At 34.0% G+C, this 9,542-nt stretch overlaps 1 non-coding gene across 1 annotated transcript; it reads right to left on the bottom strand.

Moving 5' to 3' along the window:
- Positions 1-3,155: 3,155 nt before the first annotated feature.
- Positions 3,156-3,316, bottom strand: LOC111816794. The gene has a single exon (XR_002821128.1). It is a non-coding gene; the product is annotated as a U1 spliceosomal RNA (small nuclear RNA).
- Between the last annotated feature and the right edge of the window lie 6,226 nt (positions 3,317-9,542).

The following is a 9,542-nucleotide window of genomic DNA, read 5'->3' as shown; positions in this document are numbered from 1 at the left end:
AACACAAAACCTGAAATTAAGCCCAGAAGATTAAAGCTAGCCTGGACAACATAGTGAGACTTCATTAGAAAAAAAAATAGAGAAAGCTCCATGACATGGGTGTAGGTAGTTATTTTTTTGGATGCGACACCTAAAACACAACACAATTGAACAAATATATTTATGTTTAACTAAAAAATTGGACAAAAATAATATAATGAAAAGAAAACCTGCAGAATAGAAGGAAATATTTACAAATTATACCTGATAAAGTGTTAATTGTAAAAGTATATAAAGATTTTAATCAAGAAAATAAAGCAATTTTAAACAGGCAAAGGACCTGAATATCCATTGCTCATACGAAGACATTGGCAGAGCTCAACAGCCAAGGGGATTGACCCCCAGCATTCTGTACCAGCCCCACCCAAGGAACACTCTGAGAGGGTGATTGAGATTGGGTGTAGTGGCTGCACCTGTAATCCCAGAACTTGGGAGGCTGAAAACAAGAGAATCAGCCTAATCTACATAGTAAGGCTCTGTAGATCCTGTAGTAAATATATTAAAAAGAAAAAAAAGGGGTCCAGTAAATTGGTCCTTATCAAAAGAAAGTTGCTAAAAGTGTAGAGAAAAAAGAACTCTTGCCTGTTCTTGGAAATCTGAACAAATATTACCTTATTCAGAAAAATGCTGAGGTTTCTAAAAAATTATAAATAGAACTGTCATGTGATCCAGCGTATATATGTATATATACATATACATATATATATATATGAAACAAAATCAGCATACTAAATAATATCTTCATTCTCTTGTTCAGTGCAACCTCATTCACAATAGCACAGATTTAACATCAACCTAAGTGCCACCATCCAGTATATACATAAAGAAAACATCACACATACTTCACTAAAAAAACTATTTCACCTTTAAGAAAGTAAATGCTGTCTTTTGTGGATGAGCCCAGAGTACCTGAATTTCATGCTATATGAAATAAGCCAGGTACAGGAAGACAATAATCTTGCTTATATTTGAGATATAAAAATGTTGAACTCAAACAGTCAGAAGAGATGTTGTTGCCAAGGCCAGCCTGTGGGAGAGGTAGGGAAATGAGTGGTTGTTGGTTGTAAGATGAAAACTCTCAGACAGGATGAATTCTGGGGGTCTATTATATAGCATGTTGAATATACTATAACATCATATTTCTATATTTGAAAATTGTCAAGACAGCATTAAATATTCTCCCCATAAAAATGATAATCTATGTAAAATTCTGTATTAATTAGGTTACTTTTAATCTTTGCACAATATGAGTGCAACTTATTGTGCACCAACAATATTTTATTTATCAATAATATGTTGTTGCTAGATGTGGTTTACCTCCAAAGATCTGTGTCCTGGGAATTTTGTGTTCACTGTGGCACTGTTGTAATTTCTCAGAGATAGAGCTTAATGTGAATGAGGTCCGGAGGTCAATTTGAGATGGGCCCTAATTATTCTGTCAAAAGAATTATTATAAAAACCTAAACTGGTCCTGTGTAACATCTCTATGCTTCCTCTTTTGAGGTGTGGTGTTTCTTCCTGCAAGTACTACTGCCATTGCAACCGGCCACGAGGTAATGCAAGCCTTTGCCTGTTTAAATGCTGTTTCAAATTTTAGCCTCCAGACCTTCAAGCTTAATAATCCTTTTAATTTATGTGTCACCACTTCTCTTGGATATCAAAAAGCTTAGCAATACATACTTTCCTAAAACTAGGAGGATGTTATTAATGGCAATAATAGCAAGCATTTTAGGCTATTACTTTATGCTTGGTTTTATATTGGGTAATTGACATAGAGTAGCCTTAAATGTGCTGGCTTTCAATTCACTCAAACTTTTTATTACACCTTTAGTGAGTAGAGTGTTATGAATATATACATAATCACTAGAATGTAGTTTATTCATGAGTGGTCTAGAGAAAACCTTTGTAACCCCTTAAAAATCAATTTCTCTCTAAAAACATAGAGCCAACAATGCTATTATACAGGATTTCTATTAAAATGGATAATTTATGCCCAATGTTAAATATAGAGTTCTTAGGGAATGAAATTAATCAAAAACAGATTGAATCTATAGTTTAAAATTTTTGAAACTCATTTAAAAAGTCATTGCGAATATAGATAATAGAAAAATGTTTTGCTTGAATTATTCAAATGATGACGTTAACATTCCATTTCAATGTTTTACCTGTGTAATGAATTGGCAAGGAAGTAATTTAAAGATGTGGTTTTACTTGTTGAAATTCACTTGTACCTACTAAAATGCTGAAAACTCATCTAGCTCGGGAGGATACAGATTGGTTGAGTAAAACCTGCTGTCAGGAGGACTACACACTTTATTCAGTAACATATAAGGTCATTCAATCTACAAGGATCATTAAAAAATTGAGATATTATTTTTTAAAAGTTAAATTGATAAAGTAGTATGTATTTGTTGTACACAGCATGATGTTTAAAAGTACCTATTTCAGAAATGTATTAAATTAGGTAGTGATCATTTCTTCAATGAAACCCTTAGCATTTACTTTCTTTGCCTTTTGAAACAATCACTAGTAAGTCTCTTTATGTTTATTGAAATGTAGAAGATAAAACAGTTAATATCTCAACAGTATTACACTATTTTCAGTGTGGTTGCACTCATAAAATTTCATGGAGGCTAAGAAGTACATAGGTAATATTATTCATATGTTTAGATAAAAGTAGACTTATCTAATTTGACTATAATTTGCAATCTCTTTCCTATTTGTCATTAGCTTAGCAACAATGTGTAAGACTTACTGAGCTTCCAGTTCTGCCTCCAGAGCCTATGAACACTGCTTAACCACAAACTAGTACTTCCACTTGTTTGAATTTACTCACGATATTTTTCTATTTTCTTTCACAGAAAGAGAAAATTCTGGAAAAGATGAGTTTTACCTTCACATTATTTTAAGTTTGTGCCATTTCATTGTCAACTGCCTTTAGGAGGCATCCACCAAGAATTACCAGTACAAGTCCTATTCCCTCTTAAAATTTTTAAAATTAATTTTTTGTTGTTGTTGTTGCTATACTTGAAATCTTTAGTTTGGCCACTTTAGATGTGTATACTCACTCATACACATCTTTAAACGAGGAGAGATGTCCTTTTCTTTTTTTAAACCAGGGAAAGAGCGAATACAGATCCCACTACCACAAATTGCGCAGTGGGGTTTCCTGCATTTGGGGAAATCTCAGGCGTCAGCACATCTGGGTGCAATGGATGAGCCTCACCTTGGGAAAACCACCTTCGTGGTCATGGTGTCTCCCCTGCCAGGTAAGTGCGTCCTTAGCTTATGAAGAGTCTTTGAAATCCATCCGTTTTTCTAAAATAACTTTATAATGACTTTGAAATAAACATTCAACAGACAACCACAAACAGGGCAGGGGAGATAGCTCAGTAGAGTCAACACTTGCCTGGCAAGCACACGGTTCAGAGTCCGGTACCAGATATCACATGCCATGCTGGCCTTGGAATCCCGGGTGTGCCGTGCCAACCCAGGTGGGGCACGCCTGTAATCCCAGCTCTGGGAAGGCTGAGACAGGAGACTCACTGTGAGTCCAAGCTGTGTAGTGAGATCCTGTACCAAATAAATAATTTTTAAAAAATTCAGTAAACAAAGAAGGAATCAAATACTAATTGCAACTCAATACAAATTGCACCAGTGGCAAGCAGTGGCAGTGCTTCGGCTGTTCCGAAAGGCAGTAGGTGTCTACAGCAGATGTTGGTCTTACTTTGTTCAAATGTGTTTTTAGTACCATTGTACAGAAGTGGCAAAAGGAAACAGCATCTGGAGGCAGGACAAATGCTGCAATGGCAGCCAGTTTGACATCCTCCAGGAAATGTTTCTTGACAATAATCATAACAAAAATGTCAACATTTGATTTCTAAATATTTGACAAAACGGAAACTATTTTTATTTGCCAGGAAAATGGAAAACAGTCGACTTTCAATCCCACTAAATACTGAATCTTTAGAAAAGGCTATCCATGAGCAAAAAGGAAGTTGTGCCTCAAAAAAGATGTAAAGTCAATCTAACTAACAGGCACTCTGGATTTATTGAGACTTGCATTTCTTTTTGTCTTCTTAAAAGCTTCAAGGTGTTTTTGGTTTTCTTTTGTTTTGCCTTTTTCTTTGCTGTCTTTTATCAAGTTATTGATCATTTATTGTTCTGTTCCCTTTATTTTGGTTTCAAATACAAGTATTAAAAATGTTTCAATGATTATTAGATAATTTAACTGTATTAATTTTGTTATTAAGATGGCCTAGAATTTAAAAATTTCCAAACAGTGCAATAAAAATAAATTTAACACGTGGAACTAACAGTAGTGTTGCCAATTCTTACTTGGAGTTTTATTCTTTTTCCAAGTAAATGTTAATAAGAAACGTAGCAGTAAGAGAAGTGAACACAACAATTGGCAAATTTATTTGCTAGCTTTTAAAGTTTATTTTAAACATGAAAGGGAGATATTGAGGCCAAAAACAAGCACCACCCAACCAAAAAGTCACATTTAAAAACACTTCAGTTACTTTTTCCTGTTACTTGATTTTAATCATTTTTGTCCCATTTCTTTTTTCTCTCCTTTATTTGTACTTAATACTAACAAATAAATGAGATATACTAGGTGAGACTCAAATATTCTGTGGAAATCACAAATCATATAACATCATTCTGCAAAGCCCCTTTGATTTATTTAAATAACATATTTCTGAGAAATTTCAGGGTTGTAAGTCTGAGAAATTGTACAGATCATTTAAAAAAGTTTAATTCTAGTTTTTACTTCACCATAAGTAAATAACATATATTCTTTTGTCCAGATAATCTGTACATATTTAGGTCCATTCACACTAGAAATGGTGTCCAAATGATGAATCCAGATCTTCTGGTCCCAAGTTCTTAACAAGCCTCTGAGTTCTCCAAGTGTTGCTCACTGAGGTGATCTCACAGCTCTGCCTTTTCTCCTGTCAGTGTGATAATAAAATCCAAACATGGCCCTTTGCCACCCAACACTATACTGGGTGATATTTCTGTGTAGTAAGAGGGGCTGTTAAAAACAAATAGAACTTGTCAAGATGTCACTATTAATTCTACATGATGAACATTTACTGCAATTGCTACTTAAATGTCTCAGAGGGCATCTAAAATTCATTTGCTGTAACATGGGCAGACTAGCAAACAACATCATTAGGCCTAGAAAAAACACTGGTCAAAATAGCTAAAAATAGCCATGAGCCAAAAAGGGACAAAAAGGTTAACACTTTCTCACAAACTTGTTTTGGGAATGTCTACCAAAAAATATTCGGACCATTAGTCAGTATTGCAGTGTTTGTCAGAGTTTTGGGATTCTTCTATATTCACCCAACAAACCCATGCCTTTATTTGTTTTTAAAATTGGTACATGATGACAGATTTGTGCTCTAGGAGAAACAATATTTTCCTTGTATTTTAATTTCCTTCACTTTTCGTTATCACCATTTATAATTATCAAGGAAGTACCAGGTAAACAAATGTGACTTAGATAAGTGTGAGTTCTATAGACTAGTGACTGGACATTTTTAAAATATAGATTAATTGATCAAACCATATTTTAGTTTATTTTCTGTTGTTATAATACAGTCTAGATAATTTAAAAGTAAGGAATTGGTTTAGTTCATAGTTCCGGAGGCTGAGAGTCCAATAGAAGGTGGCTTCTGGGAAAGGCCTTGTGCCGATCCATGCTTGGCAGGAAGTAAAAGGGTGAGTAGATGCCTGTTGGAGAGATCACATGGCAGAGAAAGGAAAGAGAGAGCCAAGGAATTGGAACTTGATTTTCAGTGGTAAAAGCTGGTGGTAATCCAGCCCTGTGCAGGAGGGAACTTACTCCTGCAATGTGGCATTGGTGGCTCACCTCCCACCACCTGGTAGGTTTCACCCTTTCAACACCACATCGGGGAGTATCTCTGCAGCTTTCTTATTTCATGTCCCTTGGGCATCTGCCTAATAATGGGATTGCTAGATCGTGTGGTTATTGCATCTTAAGTGTTCTAGGAATCTCTAGGATCTTTTCCGAAATAGTTCTAGTAGTTTACATTCACACTCACAATGTGTTAACTTTCTCCACATTCTTGCCAGCACTTATTATCTCTTTTTTTTTACATCAGCCACCTTAACAAGAGAGAAATTTTATCTCATGATTTTAATTCGCAAATCTTTGATGACTATTAAGGTTGATATTTTTCATATATTTGTCATTTTTACACAGAAGTTGACAGTATTTTAATTAAGAGTTTATTATTATTTTTATTAATAGTAGTAGTGGTAGTGGTAGTAGTATTTTGCTATTGAATTAAGTTTCTTATGAGAAGTTCCAATAAACATATTCTGGGTGTTTATTGCAGCACTATTCATAACAGCCAAGAAATGGAATAATTTAAGTTCCCATCAAGTAATTAGACAAATGCAGTATATACACAACACAACACAACTCAGCCACATGCAGAATGAAATCTGGTCAACTGCAGCAGCACAGAGGGAGCTGGACACACTTTTAGTAAGTACTGTCACCAGACAGCCAACAGAGTGTCAATGCTATCAGTATACATGAGGAAAAATACAACGTATTCACACTGGATGCTGACATTTGTGACTACCTTTGTGTTATGTGAAGAATGACTGATTTTATATCTTCAGTAGGGTAAAGTTAGCAATATTAAGTGTTTCAAATATCTTATTGAAGAGAAAGAACTATGCTTTAAAAATATCTGGTGTGGTATGAAGCCAACTTGAAAACATTTCCAATAGCTAATTTGACAGAGAGTGAGACACAAAAGGGGAATAATAATTATGGTTAATTTGGAACAAATTGAGTCTGTGACAATCTACTACTTGCTAATAATTCAATGGAGAAAATTAATAACAATTTTATAAAACTTAGTCATAATACAAAATATTTCATTTTCTAAGTAATATTAAAAGATGAGATAAATATGTAAGTTCCATTTGTTTTTCTCTAGATAGCAAAACCTCTAAAGAAACTAATGTGCTATTTATTATTATTATTTCCTCCCTCCTTGAATCCACATGCTATTTATTATGTGTTTGTTTTTTATTTTTCATTAGTATATATTTGCAGTATATAATGTTTACGTTCCTTGTGTGGAGTTGATTCATATACATAGCATCCTAATCATACATTCATTCTCTCTCTCTTCTCTCCATTCCCCAACCCACAATGTTCTTAAAACACTGAATAGCTTCTCAGTCTCTCAGCCTCCTCTTCTGGAATCAGCAGGAGAAAAGCAGCCCCAAACATGGATTGATCTTATGAGGAGTCTTCCTTTGATTGGATATTGACCTCATAATTCATTGGTGGTAAAGAATGAAACCCAGCTTGAAAAAAGACTCTCATTTCTTGGGAAAGAATTAGGTAAGATTTGATAACTTCTCCTCCTCCTAGCCACCCATTAAAAACGCTAAATCATTGTCATATGGCTATAAGTCGTTCAAGAGTTTCCAGTACTGCTGACTGATGAGAGACACGCAAGACTACAGAAGAATGAGTTATGTCAAGGTGACAAGGCAAACTTGAATTGACCATTTAGAAAGAAAACAATTTTAAAAACTTATATGAAAGAGATGAAGCTAAAAGTTTTATTTGACATATGCATAATATTTGTGTAATATATATAACTTATAAAATAGTTAACTCAGTATATGTTAATTCTAGCTGGAATCATTAGATTTTAGTTCAGAATAAGAATTAAAGAGTTAGTATACCAGATCCTATAACATCTGCTACGAGGTGACATTCTTACTACATTATATTTATTCTGAGAAAATACGAAAATAAATATCACTTCCCTGATGTATATTAAACAATTAATATTTGTGAAATTTAGAAAAGGTGGAAGAATCTAAAGAGAAGAAAGTTTATGGAATTATATCTTAAAAGAGATTTAATTATAATACCTCTTGAATTTTATGATTAAGATTCTTTATATTTTATCTTTAAAATGTTCAAAGTAGTATTTTAGCAATTCTATTTTAAAATTTGAACATCATTTAGTTTATTAATCTTATATGAAGTATCACCTAAAACATATGTCATGTATTTTATTTATTAAATACACTGGTTGCCTAGGCAGCATCAATTATATCAAAAACTATAAAAAGTAGTCCTTTCTTTGTACAAAAGTCTCTGGGATATTAAGGACATCTAAGAAACCTGGAATTTCAATGTATCTGAGTATGCCTGGCTGGCTGTTAACAAAAACTTAACATAGAACTATTCATAAAAGTTTTCTGGGGCTGAGGATATAGTTCAGTGGCATACATGTGTACCTAGCAAGCAAAAGGTCCTGAGTTCAAGCCTCACTACCAAGAAAAAAAGAAAGAAAGAAAGAAAGAAAGAAAGAAAGAAAGAAAGAAAGAAAGAAAGAAAACATTTATGAAGGAAGAAGGTATCAGACCAAAGTATCTCTCTGAGTTACAAAGCTCACTACATTATAAAGTGGGTAACTCTGTTTTTTGATTGTCATATGTGTATTACCTTCTGTACAAATAGCCATATGTCTGGATTCCAGTGAAAGACAATGATATCGAAAAGCAAACAAATAAATAAACCAACTTGACCATAAAGCAAAAGTGAAGATGGGGAATTCCTTTAAAATTCCTCTCACAGAGTGTATCACAAAGGTACCCTGTTCACCTTGCGACAGGGTAGTGGGTAGAGTTGATGCTGGGAGAACCCTGGTAGTGCTGGGGTGCTTCAGGGTAGATGGAGTTTCCCGGCAGTTATCCTTGTCCCTGAGAGAAAATTAGTATGACAGCCAGAAATCATGGTAGGTAGAACAGCACCTGGAAACTCTGCAGATATACCTGACTACATGGCAGTGGAGTAGTACAGGAACAAACGTCAAACATGTCCTGGAAACACCTGGGCTGAGCTTTGTAGGGAAGAAGACCTAAAAAATGTTTGGAAACATGGGGGTGGGTACAATGAATGTCACTTGACATGTGTGGGATCTCAGTTGGACATAACAGCTCCTGATATCTCTTTTTTTCCCCATAATTTTATTGAAAGACAAATAGCAATGAGACAGTTTCAAACCAAATTGGTAGGACAGTTTCAATAATTAACACATTGCATACATTCTTCCTAGTGGTTAATTGCTGTACAAGATGTGGACACGATATCCTATTTACAAACACTATTAGAACAAACCCCTCTATTCATTAAAAGAATGTAACTATATATCTATCCTAACCATTTTGAATACACAGATACAAAATGGACATTCATCCTGATATCTCTTGATGCCTTCTATTTCACACACATTTTTACAATAAATTCTGAGGATATAGAATTGTAACACCATTATTCAAGGGAAAAAATCCTGACTTAAAAATAAAGTGGCTTATAACATTGAAATTGTATATATTATGTATTACTAACACATAAAAATTAGGAATATTTCTTTTATATAAATATATAACATAAAGTCTTAAAACATAACATTTTATATCATTCA

The sequence above is a fragment of the Octodon degus genome, unplaced genomic scaffold, assembly GCF_000260255.1.
Source record: "Octodon degus isolate 3935 unplaced genomic scaffold, OctDeg1.0 scaffold00040, whole genome shotgun sequence".
NCBI lineage: Eukaryota > Metazoa > Chordata > Mammalia > Rodentia > Octodontidae > Octodon > Octodon degus.
The sequence above is the reverse complement of the archived record's forward strand: the minus strand, read 5'-3'. Positions and strand labels throughout refer to the sequence as shown.